General features: G+C 30.5%; 1 protein-coding gene across 1 annotated transcript in view; it reads left to right on the top strand.

Annotated features, from left to right (window-relative positions):
* LOC111003914 (atrial natriuretic peptide-converting enzyme) overlaps nucleotides 1-14,654 on the top strand; it is a 44,932-nt gene that overhangs the window by 5,971 nt on the left and 24,307 nt on the right. The window lies entirely within an intron of this gene.

Here is a 14,654-nt window from a genome sequence, read left to right as displayed (position 1 = left end):
AATTTTTTAAGACCTATTCCATGAAGAGAAATATCGAATAATCGATTTGCATGTTGTTTACATTGAACTGTTAACACGAATTTGACATTTCGGCCACACCGCGCCGCCCACGGCCACAGACTATAGAAATATTTTAATACTCACTTATGTCAATGTGATAATGATTGATTATATTTCATAAGGGTAAGAACTAAGGATCCACATTTTAAATGGTGCTATAAGAATATGTCATTATGTTTTGAAAATCTATGAAATAATTTCTTTATTCTGAATACTAACATAATATACAATCACGTCGCCTCCTTAAAGTACATGCTATGGCTGAGGCTTTTTACGTACTTATATGTTTTAATAAATAATTCATGCTTCAGCTATCATATTCAGCTAGTTGTACAACCGCTTCCAACTATTTCTTAGACCACAATCGGATCCTATTTTAATTACTGGCACTCTGACTAAGGTACCATGTGAAGTTAACTACTAAGCAAACGGTACATAATATACTTAAAATATTCAGTAACACTAACTATTATTTATCATGGGATACTAAGAATTAAAGAAACTATTTATATTGGTATAAAAACTTCCATAATATTTTTAATCATTTCCCGTTGTAAATTTATAAAACAATAGATGTTTTCGCAGTTTAGATAAACACGTGTCGAATATAAGTTATGTAAATATGATTAACACAATAAATGTAGCGTTGGAAACTATTAAAATATTTAAACATGAGAAATGGAGTCATATCTCTGGTAATGAGATAATAGAGAATTGTATATTCGACAGGAGATTTGTCATTCCATTGTTACCTATAAATATTTTATTTGGAGCTGATAATATCGCAACCACGCACACGTATTGTAATGTTACTTTAAATACTATTATATCATAGTAATCTTATTTAATAGGCAGAGTTTAGTCTAGTAAAATATGTATAATATTTTACAAAAAATGCGCTGGTTGAAAAAAAAATTCGGCTTTTACCGCGCGACTTCTTTAGCGTGAAAACAAGACATTACAGATAATGATCTCAAATTAGTACAAGACATAACCACTGCAGAAAAAACAGGGTTTGTCAAATAACTTTTAAGATTACTTCCTATTATTAGGTTACGTATTCGATAATCATCTATCAGATTATTAATATAAACGTATTTGTATAGTTCAGAGATTGCGTAATTTATAACTTTACATTTTATACTTTTACCACCCTGCACATTTATAGCAAATGTTTATATATTTTTTTGAAATTGCATTTTTAAAATTATCAATATATATATTGAATCGAATCTATATTTAGGTACAGCATACAAATTTTCTAAGTCATTTCTATAAAGTATATCAATATCATGACACTTTAGACCAGTGTCGATAATTTTTGAAACCAAAAAAAATTACAGTAGGATGAAACCCATTAGAAATGCAGGGGAATATGATCAAAATGAAAGGAAAAATAAATTACGGTCGATCCGAGTTCGGGAAGTGGGAGGGGGGTGACTTTTAAGGGGGAAAAATTGTTTATCTTGATTTCCGGCGAAACTACCAGTCCTATGGAAAATAGTTAAATGGCAAAGTTGTAGGTCATAAAAAGATCTACAACTTTGGTATTTACAATTTTTTCACATAACCTCAAAATTTAGGTGAAAAATTCAAAAAACCAAGTTTTTAGTTTTTTATTTATATCTTTTTTTAAAAGTTTTTTTTTTCTACGAAATTTGGTGAAAACTTACCTTATTATGTCCCAAATATACTGTAATTTATTTGATTAAAAATATTTATTTTTTCGCCTCATTTTAACTTAATATCAAAAAAGCAGCCTAATTTTCAATCGAAAATTCTGACGTCAAAATTTCAGCTTTTTTCAAAAAGTTTGGGGGCTTTTTGTTCGTTGAAATATCTACTTTCTGATGGTGTAAAAAAAATATACATTACTATAGGAAATATTATTAGAAAATGCAAAAAATTGAAAAAACCTCAAATTCGAAAATTTTCTTTTAATTATGTACAATTTTGAGGTATTTATTAAAATTTACACTTTAATTACTCAAAAAACGTAAGATTTCATGCTTCATTGATAAACGAAAAAATTGCAAATTAAAATATACTTCTATAATTAACAAAGAAATAAGTTAATAAAGTTAATATTTAATAAGACATCTACAATATTTTGAAAAAGTTGTAGAATCTTCTGTAAATAATATTTGTAGATGCCTATTTATTGCTGTTTTAAGATAATTTATATACCTGAGTGACCTTCGGTGAATTTTGAATTTTTCTTTGAATAAAGTAAATTTCTCACAAATCACTTAGAGTAACTCAGCCTGCAGGTGTATTTTTAAAAACGATGTTGTACACTACTCTGTATCTCGAATACTGGCTAACGGTTTTTACAGCTGCTACGAAATAGCAGGTATGTAGTAAGGCCCAGACCCTCCTAGGTCCATCCCCACTTCTCAATGAAATAACTTACACTGGGCTAAAATTCACCGAAGGTCACTCAGGTATATAAATTATCTTAAAACAGCAATAAATAGGCATCTACAAATATTATTTACAGAAGATTCTACAACTTTTTCAAAATATTGTAGATGTCTTATTAAATATTAACTTTATTAACTTATTTGTTTGTTAATTATAGAAGTATATTTTAATTTGCAATTTTTTCGTTTATCAATGAAGCATGAAATCTTACGTTTTTTGAGTAATTAAAGTGTAAATTTTAATAAATACCTCAAAATTGTACATAATTAAAAGAAAATTTTCGAATTTGTGGTTTTTTCAATTTTTTGCATTTTCTAATAATATTTCCTATAGTAATGTATATTTTTTTTTACACCATCAGAAAGTAGATATTTCAACGAACAAAAAACCCCCAAACTTTTTGAAAAAAGCTGAAATTTTGACGTCAGAATTTTCGATTGAAAATTAGGGTGCTTTTTTGATATTAAGTTAAAATGAGGCGAAAAAATAAATATTTTTAATCAAATAAATTACAGTATATTTGGGACATAATAAGGTAAGTTTTCACCAAATTTCGTAGAAAAAAAAACTTTTTAAATAAGATATAAATAAAAAACCAAAAACTTGGTTTTTTGAATTTTTCACCTAAATTTTGAGGTTATGTGAAAAAATTGTAAATACCAAAGTTGTAGATCTTTTTATGACCTACAACTTTGCCATTTATCTTTTTTCCATAGGACTGGTAGTTTCGCCGGAAATCAAGATAAACAATTTTTCCCCCTTAAAAGTCACCCCCCTCCCACTTCCCGAACTCGGATCGACCGTAATTTATTTTTCCTTTCATTTTGATCATATTCCCCTGCATTTCTAATGGGTTTCATCCTACTGTAATTTTTTTTCGTTTTTTACTATTTTTGAAGGCTTCGGCACTGGTCTACTTGAACTTTAACGTCTAAAAATTTACATATTATAATAATTACTTAAAAGACCTCGAGTTGATCGTGATTCTGTGACATTCCAATCATATCATCCACCAGTTAAAGCCTTCTTACATTGTTTAAACCTTCATCTGTACCTGCCCTAACCTAGCCTTCGAATCCAATTTGTGGCTCACCTTTGTAGTTTTTGAATTATTTTATCTAAATTATTTCTTAAGATAAGCTTGAATAGTTGAATATTAATTGTTACCTTAATAATTACGCAAGCTTTAACAGTATTTTGATAAAATGCATGTTTTGTTTACCTACTAAAATACCAATTAACTTATAAATATTTTTTGTACTTTGTACCCTTGATAAGCAAGAGTATATAGATTTGTTTACTAACTTTAACGTTGACAATTGTTCTAAAAAAAAGACCAAAACATTTTTTATCTGTACAACATAAATAGGTTGCTTTGCTTCTGTGTATACCATTGTCGGATAAATAAATGATCTTTTGGCATGGTCACTTTATAATGCCCGAATATTCATCTGTTACACTCTAGGTGAAAACGTTTACCATGCAAACTATAGAACCTGAAATTGGAGCCTCAACATGAGCCTTAGACTTAGACTAAAATTGTTAGAAGATAATTATGTTGATAAAACATCATCATCAATCATTAAAATTAAACCAATTACCCGGCTGGAAACGTTTATATTTTTTCAATATAAGTATTATATTGAACCAAACATTTTTCCAGATCGGGTTAGTCGGGTGAGTTTCGTTCGCAGAAAATACCTTACCGGTATATGGTAACTAGATGAAAATAAGTTTTTATTTAAATGTGTTGATAACCTTGAAATTGATATTCGTTAAATACGTAGAAGTGAGAGATGCAAACGGGTTCGATGTCACGGCTTTCGCAACGGGTCAAGGTCTTTTTGATGTACACGAATATTTGGATTGAATCTTTGGGTTATAAGTGTATGTTCTCATTAAAAAAAAGAAAAACATAAGATACTCCTACAGTGGTATTCAGAGTTCAGTTATACGCTATAGTATGACTCCGGTATTTTAAAAACATATCAGATATAACACATTTATCGCTTAAAGTCCCTATATTTATTAACGATTATCAAATTATATAGACGCTATTTTTAAGAGATCTTTACCACCTTAATGCTATATCTTTATACATTAGATAACAGATAATTGCAGATGTTTTTGAATAATAACCTAAATCTTTGTCTCAAGAAAAGCTGCTGGTTTAAAATTACTTAAATACTTTAATTTATAGACATCTTAATACACGTACTTGTTATTAAATTATGCACCTACGCAATTAATTGTATCATTACTAAGTATATCTATTGTATTTTAATCAGCTTACACTTTGATTACACGAAGGTTGATCTTGTCACGAAATTGTCTGGAGAGACGAGTTTTGTATAAATATGCTTGAAGATTGGTGATATATTACTAGCAGTCACAAACAATGAAAATACTTCCGCATTTATTGTTAATTTGATTTAAATTTAGTCACAAATATCACATTTGAAATAAATATTATTTAATAAACATTAATGGAGCAAGCAGCCGGCTGGGATGTCGTTGATCTCTTGGAAGATGGGATGGGCTTTAGTATAGGATGCAGCTTGTGTGGACACGTTTGCCCCGTATTAGCTCACTCAGAGAAGTAAAAAAGCTGGGGAAGCCGCAGAGTAGGCAGAAAATAATAAACGGCTCAATGTTGTATACTCTAGAGAGAGCTCATTGGAGTAGAAACTATTGGGCCGTGAGATTCAAGTGCACGGGCGCTTATAAAAGATTTAAATTGGCGCCTAGTAGATAGTACCTTTGACCCCGGCTAAACGATAAAGTATCGCAATACAGCGAGGGAATGAACTGTCACAGAGACCAAACTTTAATAGATAAACTTTTTAAATTTGTTTTAATTTCCTTTTTATTCGTTTTTTTAATTAATATGTTAAAAAAATTGTAAATACTGTATATTTGATTGATATGATTACCAACATATCATAATTAAAAATACTTAACATAAATATATTAGTACGTATCAGTAATACATTCGTGAATAGTATGACAATAGAGTATTAAAAGAATTGTTTACAGTATTTAAAAGATAATTGGACCACTTAGTAGAGCAAAATAAAGTATTTGATAAGAGCTTTAGAAGTGGGACGGATGATAAGAGACACGTGAATAAAGTCTGGCCATAATATTCGACTGCGTTTGTTCTTCTCATTTATGATAACCAAACGTTTGCTTAGAAACAAGTTCTTGTTTACTATTTAAAGAAAAATACTAATAATTGTAACACAATTTTTTCTTATCGCTGGTTTAAAACAAACATTATGGAGCTTCGTGAGTTTTTGCATGGTAACCATTTATTGATTGTGAGTCTACTAGCACTTCATACACTAAAGTTTAATATGAATTTGTAGATTGATAAATATTTGTATGTAAATCAACTATGAATGACTGAAATACTTTCGAACTTTTCCCATAAACTTTTTGGATACGTCTTAAGAAGCCTTTACTTTTATTGAACGTCTTTGAATACGCTTATAAGAGTTTCAAAATATTGTCCCTTGCAATGCAGATGATATCTATGTTTTATTTAATTTATGTAGGTAATTACCACGACAGAAACAATGAAGGCTCTAAATTTCTTAACACTCTTTATAAACTGTCTTAACCCTGATCCACTAATGGTAAAGTTATTCAGTGCCACTTGACTTTTGAGTGACATGCCATTCATTGCGTCGCTTCACTAAATTAAATGTCAAAGTCACTGTTTCAACGTGAGAATCTTGCAGTGCTACGTCTAAAATCTTATATATTACTAAGTATGTAAATATGTATAATATTAATAAGAATCGTAAATTTGTTGTTGCTACAGTTTATAAAATTAGAAGACCTTATTTTAGACCCTTTAGGTTTTAATGAAGGTTTAATAATGTATTTAGAATCAAGGCCGAATAAATTGTTTCGTGTGAAAAAATACTATGGTTCAAATCATCAACCGGATCACCGCATAATATGAAAATCGTGACTAACCCCAGATTGATGTTATTTATAAAATGGAATTTTATTTATTGGTTTAAAAAAAATTGATGTCTTGATCAGTTTTGTGTTCTTTTAATATTATATGTATGATTATATACACAGTTCTTACAATAGAATATAGAATTTAATGACTGAAAAAAAATATTAGAAAAAAGCCTATTTAGACAATGGAAATTAAATGCACTTTCGTACTTTTTATTACAATGTAGATAAATCAAAGGAAATATTTTTTGTTCCTGAATTCTGTTTTTCTTTAACATCACATCAAGATACTTCACTTTTTCTATGTATTGGTAAATAATATAATTATTTTTAATCAAATACTAGTTATAATGCTTATAAGTATTTATCCATAAAAGTCTCAGAGGATATAGCTTAAATTCTTTACAGGGTTCCTGTTAGCTTTATTATGAACTTGGTTCTTTAATGTTTTGCCACATTTATTCAATTTCAAATTAACACTTACACAACAAAGTAAATAGCTATTACGCCTTACGGTTTGATTTGTTTGGTTTTGGCTTCAATTTGGATTAGAAATATTGTAGGTTAAATTAAAGTTAAAACTTTTAAACTATAGACTTAAATTAATTAAATTATCTTACTATATAAGGGAATCTTGTCATGTGATATTATTTGCGTTACGTTGACTACGAAAAACTAGGTAAGCACTTTGTAGAAAATTACCAAATTTTTTGTAATAATTTTGTATATTTCTACAATTTAGAGAAGTTCTCTGGCCTGCTTAAGACAGATTTTTTTTAAACCCAATAGATTATTGATGGAAGATATTTTTCACTCAACCGATGTATATATTTATATAAAAAGTTTAATTGAAGTATTTCTGATAAAAATATCAATGAGAGAAACATATAATCTAGACATTTTAGTTCGTCTGTTACTAATAAGTAGCGCAACAAGCGACCAGCAGCGGTGATTTAAGATTATTAAAACATAATTATGAATGTATTACAGACTAGGAAATAGGAACTTACGGCGTTAATGAAGTTCCTCATACATAACATTATGTGGATATTTCATAAATGTTTCATTACTAGGTTTTGAAACTTAGGGTCGAAATATGTTTGAGGCTAGAACTGAAAATAACGTATTTTGAGCCTCTCATTAAAATAAGAGAATGCTTTCTTTACTTTAGTCTAGATTCCATACTAGTGATAATCCTAGAACTGACGTTATTAGCTGATTTGGATAACCTTTATGACAAGTGCCCCACCCCCGATACAGCTATTCGATATCGGATCACGTTTCCAATTTAAAAAACTTTGTTATATCGTGAATGTCTTCTTACTGCAGATGGATTGGTTTAATATGGTTAGAATTTTATAACTTTAAGTACGGTAGATTCAAGAAAATTACCGCTGAAAGCAGAGATAGCATACTTAAGTTCTTTTTTAACGTTGACTCAAGTATTTTTAATATTTACTTTTAATAAATTACTCAGTTAGAATGAAGCTTGGATTTAATATTCAAGAACTAGTCGCGATTTTTGCGAGTCTTAAGTCGATCGTAAAATGCATGATATTAAAACTGTACTTTATTTTTTATCACTATTATCACACGTCATAAAATATGATTGAGTATATTGTTATTAGCCGCCCACAGACTCCAAACTAAAAGGCTACAAGTAACTGATGAGCATGACCACTCTTACGTAATGCTTACACAACAAATTGCATTCAAATTATGTTTAGTTTTCATTAAACATAAGCCTCTTTGTTTCTTAAGATTTTACTACTAGTTTTTCCTTTTGTTTTTTTTCATATTTGTAAAACAAAATATACCTTTATGACACCCTGTGCAACGCAACGCAATCTAATAAATAATGTAAAATTAAAATATGATATACGCCTTTTTTCGATGCCCAAATTCGATCTTCGAAGTGCAAATTGATGTAGGTGTTGTATGTCAAAATAATGAACGTGCAAATTGAACTTCAAATATGAACTATGTTATATATACACAAAAGGTTAATTTCAATGTATTATAACAGTGGACCATGTAAATTAACTTTAACGTTAAGTTAAAGTTAATTTACATGGTGGTATAACGTTTTATTGTTAAGTAGATTAACAATTATGTATGTGATACTTAAAAATTATGTAGTTTTTATATGACAATATTCAAATTCTTTTTTATAAGCTGATACGATAAATTTTCCTTTCTTCCTTAAGGGAAAATAGAAAATGGAAATTGTTCACTGATCAAGTAATAAACCAGAACCTAATTAGATCTATAATAACTGCTGCGATTAAAATCTAGATCTTCCATTTACTTTCTACAGTAGCGTGAGAAGGGTCATCATATTGCATCAGTTATCGCGTTCAGTTAAATCGCACATTGATAAATCGATTTGCTAGCCCAAATCGGTACGAACTGATGTTTAATCAATGGTTTTAATAGGGAGCTACTGACATTTCCATATAAGAACTTTAGTTGACTGTACAGTTCATAGATTGATAACTATGTATATTGTACATCCAAATTAAAGGAGACCAACAAAAACAAATTTCAATACAATTGAGCTGGAGTAGTATTTTCGACAAAACATGACCAAAAACGCTAAAAATTTTATTTATTATTACGTGTTGGTTTTTCTTAGAAAACCACTACTATAACAACTTTTTCTTATAGGCCATCCACCTTCTGTGGTTGACAACACTCTCGATTTTAGACTCTTAGCGACGCCAGTTTTCTCGTGATGTTTGTCTTCTTCGGTTAACAGTGCTAGTTTTATATCATATTTATAAATTATGTGACAATGTTCAGTGATTATTTGAGTCTTTCTAAACACCTAACCAAGCACGCGACTCTCTCCAGAAAAGAGTAAATTCGGTCGCGTCCCACTCCACTCTGCAACCGTACATATATTTTTTATATTATACTTTTTTTATACAAAACAGATTTAACCATGTACTTACTACGCTCTAAAACGCAATAAAAGATATTAAATTAAGTTACGTGGAGCATATAGCATAGATTTTAATGGTAGTACGTATATAATATCTTAGTGAGAGTAGAGAGGTCATGTTTTGTTTCACGCTCCATTGAATTTTGCACTGGCTATCGGTAAAATGTTTTGAAACTAGAATTTTCCATTCTATACTATATTAAATTGTAGTGTACGTAAGCACTATTTACTTTGCGATATAATGTGTGGATGTTTCTAGATATATTATGTATTTATTTGACGTTTTAATAATCCCACGAAATAAAATGTGCAAGGCCGACTCGTATCATTACATCTGTTTTTTTTTTAAATATTATGAGGCTTAAGCCCTACTGTATATACATAAAATACATAATAAAGACTAAAATAAAAATATTTTTGCTGTATAAATTAAAAACCTGGCGGGGTTTGAAATATTTGAGTTTAAATAACATACAGGTTTTCTTAGAATTATCTTAGTCACACACCGCTGGCTTGGCGACCTAAAAAGTGTCTTGGCATCTGAAACCGAAAGCTTCCAGCGCTCCCTGTCCTGTGCCACCTCTCGGCAATTGATGGCTTTCAGAAGCAGCAGACCCTCCTACATGCTGTCTATCCAGAGGTACCTTGGCCAACCTAATCGTCTCTTAATCTTCTGTCACCACCCGATATTGTCCCATGCGCTCATATAAAAGATGTGATAGAATTAAACAAAGTAAGTTTTACAATCGTGATTTTGTATCATTGATATTTAAGATAAGAACTCAGCTTATAAGCAGGTTCTTAAGAGCATTTAAGGACAAGGTTTTTGTCTAAAATCGCTTTAGATATACATCGTGATCTTTTATATTTAGCAATAACAGATTACTACAACAATTTGCATTATCTATGGATGTCCGAAACACGTAAAAACAATAAAGCAATAAAGAAAGATGATTGAACAGTGTTGCATAACTATAAACTTTTTCTAATTCAAGAGTGATCACTAATCTTATTGCCTCGCATTAGCAAATAGAATATTTACTGAAGGACAATATGTATTGTGAAATTTCCTTTCATGCATTACACGTAGACGTGAAAGTTGCCAAGTTGTGATGACCACAATGAAAAGTATCTTTGAAATCTTATTTGAACAAAGCTTCACGCAACAAAGAACATCTTGATGGACCTTACACGTTCTAAGTTTTCTAAATAAAAGTAGGCACATACACTCTTCTTTAACATATTTTTGTAATCTTTGGCTTTGCTTCTTGGTCTAACGTAATAATCATGGCGAGAAGAGGCGGACGCAACCGCCGCATCGCATGTCGGGAAGCGGACAAGGCTCTGCTGTTACCGCATCCCGCATAAGGCGATTGTTGGTGGGACCTTGGGGTTTTAGTGGGTATGCACAATGGCGAGTCCCACATAACCCTTCTGCACCAAGCAGTCGCGCCGCGGAAGGGTATGCGCAATGCATTTCTAGTAAAAAAAAACTTAAAAATCATGCCATATGGCTAAGCAGTGTTAAATAACATAACACCACACTCAAGGAGCCGCATAACAGGAGTATTGGGGCTTTAATAAAAAAAACGGCTTTTTGAGCGGCTTCTTTTTTGGCATACAATAATAAAAATTAGAATTTTTGAAGTGTTAAGTAAGTTCTTTGTATGTTTAATGCCAATTAAATAAAGCAATCATTTTATATCGCAGCTATACATTGAAAGAAGATGTATTTAATGGAGTTACTACTGTATCTAATTTCCATAACATATACGAATATTGGTTGTTATAATTAATAGATTAATTAATTTTTTATTGATTGCATACGCTTCATTAAGAATAAATTATTTTGAAGGATTTCCAATTGTTTACGAATTCTTACGATTAACTTCTTCATGACCTGAAGCATCGTGTGCATAAATTTATTGTAGAAAACGTAATCAGAAACAATTGTTATTATAAACAAATAGTATTATTATTGTTTATATATTAAATATTTGGTTCGAAAAAATTGTCAACAAACTTATACTGTTTTCTAAAGGTGTAATGTTTATACTAATAACTTACTTCATAGGGATTTAATAATTCCTAAATTTAATAGATGTTGTCTGCCAAATTCACCTTTCATCATAGGAATCTTCATTGGTAATATAAATTATTTCCAACGATCTAAGTGATTGATAAATAATGCTTCTAGTACTGAAAGCATACCTTCTCTAGATAAGCAGAGTTGCGTGATCAATGGTGCACGAATATTACCGTACGAACGTTTTCATATCTTACATTGGTAATCTTCCACAGATGTATGTATAATCGATTTTCACACTGTCCAGTATTTACGAACATAGCATTGTATTCCGCATTCTTCAATCGAGAATTATGTGCATGCAAATCTAACATATGTTTAAGTAAACATATAGTCTCAAATATAGGTATTCATTTTTATGGAAGGTGTGCTAATTTTACATAATAAACTAAACAGTTTCAAATAAGTTTTTTAATAAATTTATTCTTCAAAATCTTAGATAAAGAAAATACCGTACCAATTCTTAAAAGGCCGGCAACGCACTCGCGAGCCCTCTGTCATTGAGAGTGTCCATAGGCGGCGGTATCATTTAACATCAGGTGAGCCTCGTGAACGTTTGTAAAAAAAATTAGAGAATTGACGACTAAAACTGTTGATATATAAAGATTTGCATTTTTTAATTTAATTATAATTAAAAGGCACTAGAGCCTTTAAAAATTAAGCGGTCTCTACGCCTCAAAGACAAAACTGTGAAATTAAAGCGATTAACATTTTGTTCTTAATGCAGCTCTTTAATCCAGTTCAGAGGTCGTATAAAACGTAGACTTACGCCCACAAACTACTTAACAACATTAGCATGACACGTGTTATCTTTGAGTGATTGTATTCACGATATCCAGCGGAAAGTTACATTGTGATTATAAAACAAATGTTCTCATATCTTCATATAGCAGGCACGCAGCTGTCACGAGATTGTATAGATGCGAATTTTAAATATTTGCACAGTATGGTAAATATTTAGGGTTTTATCGTAAAGAAAATATTAGCTTAGTTTTTGTCAAATTTGTATTCTGTCTATTGGTAATTTTAATTGCAACTAGTATTGTGTAACTGCGTACATTTGAAAGTTTTGGCAATAATAAAAATTAATGTATATAGAGCAGTTGTTTGTTTGATATTTATTTATAATTGCCTCTTATTGATAATTGCCTAAGTTATTACGTATGTTGTCTAACTTGTAAGCACTGGTTAATTAGACTTAATTGAGAAGTATCGAATGTGTATTTAAATAGCTAATCTGATGTAACGAGAATTTCTCAAGATAAATGTCGCCGCTCTGCTAATGGTTGCTATTATTAAAATTAAGAAATATGTTTTACTACACACGTCACTCATAGACAGTTACGACTTATTTTTATTAGAAATGATAATTAAATGGCAACTCAATTTACTACATCTGATAACGTGATAGTGAGACTAAGCGAAATAGTATTCACATTTCGTATTTAAATTGTATTAAATGGCATTACATAATGTTTACTTACATCAATAAAAAAACACAAATGAATAAAACATTGAGTGCCCTTGGGGAATCGTAAAATCAAAAACATCCGGTTATTGAAATACAGATAAAAAAGCAAAAAGTACATCAAAAATAGCTTTATGTATTCGGTATAAGGTGTTCGAAATACTTCAATAGCTATTCATTAGACTGATGTAGAGTCACGAACAGTATTTCTAAAAGCATTGGATGACTTGCGCAAGAGTGGAATCGCCAATCGGACGCACTGGGCCGAAAGGGCACAGGTAAATTAGTACCTAGGGCACCTGTAACTTGAAGTAATGTTGTAAACTCAGGTCTGGTAAAACTTTGTCAATATGGTTTTACTGCCTTATGTTTATGAATCTATTGTTAAAAAGCTAATTCGTAATACTTATTCATGCGTCGAGTAAACGTATATTTTAGATACTGCAAGATATAAAGTGGTGCTCCAGTAAAGGAATTGTATAGTTAATGCATTACTCCTGATTCTTTTAATGGTTCAGGCTATTGAGGCGTCATTTGTGATAGCGCAACGGTGCTGTTTACCAATAAAAGTATACATAATTATGTACTAAGTGGATACTTGTCGTTAATCCTATCCCATCACGAATTGTTGTGTCAGTATCTCGGGGTGGACTGCGATAAAATTTATCGTGTAAATTTCAAAACCATGTTCCATATAAATTTTCGTCATGAAATGAATTTAAAGTGTCACAACTTTTCTATAGAGCGAAGTTATTTTAATCGTATTTCGATCTTTTAAAATGGATACATAAGCTATTCAACTCAATTTTTTTCCATTTAAGAAACTCATACTCATACTTTAAGAAACGATGACAAATTTAAAGAAACAATGTACTTTTTTGGAGTTTGGCGACCAGATAGATCCTTAAAAGTGTATTGGTAAGGTGAAAATCTTCCGCGCCTGAGATCTTATTATTCTGTCGTTTACGATTATCTTGGGCTTGATTTTAGTCTCTTTCGTACTAGAATTATGCATTTCATATAATTTTGAATCATTTATTGTTGTGAACCTAGGAAATCCATCAGGAACATCGAACAAACTATTATAGAAACGTTAATATTAGTCGTATTTTTGATGTCCTGTTATATAATTAGGTTTGTGCTTAGCAATAATTTAACCAGGCGTAAATCATTAAGCCACATGGGTAGATAAACACTGTTGTAAATAGTATTTTACCTGTAAATGTTAAACAATGAAATAAATATTCGATAACAAAGTCTACTTTTAGTTATTACAATTGGATTCTCGAATATGCACACATGATGACACTCTGACGCAAATCAGTGCGTCAATAATCAATATTAAAAACTTTTCCTACCATTTATGATATAAATAGAACTTAATTAAAACTCCTATCGTATGCTAAATTTAATGTTATCTTTACGATACACCTTTGACATGTTTATTATGTTGGAAAGTACTATAACGTGAAGACAGTCACGAATACACTAAATAATCAGTCTACATTTGAGACGAACATTATTCGCGTGAGATACAAGACTATGGATCTTTGTGAATATACATATACACCATACAACATACCAGTATGATCGGCAATCTTTCTATCTATGAGCACAGTTATAATTGTCTACTGTCACTAGACATCCTTAAGAAAGGTGGTCCTCATATAGGAATTTAACAACATAAGTAAAGGTAT

This window comes from Pieris rapae, chromosome 1 (assembly GCF_905147795.1).
Source record: "Pieris rapae chromosome 1, ilPieRapa1.1, whole genome shotgun sequence".
NCBI classification, from domain to species: Eukaryota; Metazoa; Arthropoda; class Insecta; order Lepidoptera; family Pieridae; genus Pieris; species Pieris rapae.
Note: the sequence above shows the minus strand (reverse complement) of the source record. Positions and strands in the feature narration are given on the sequence as shown.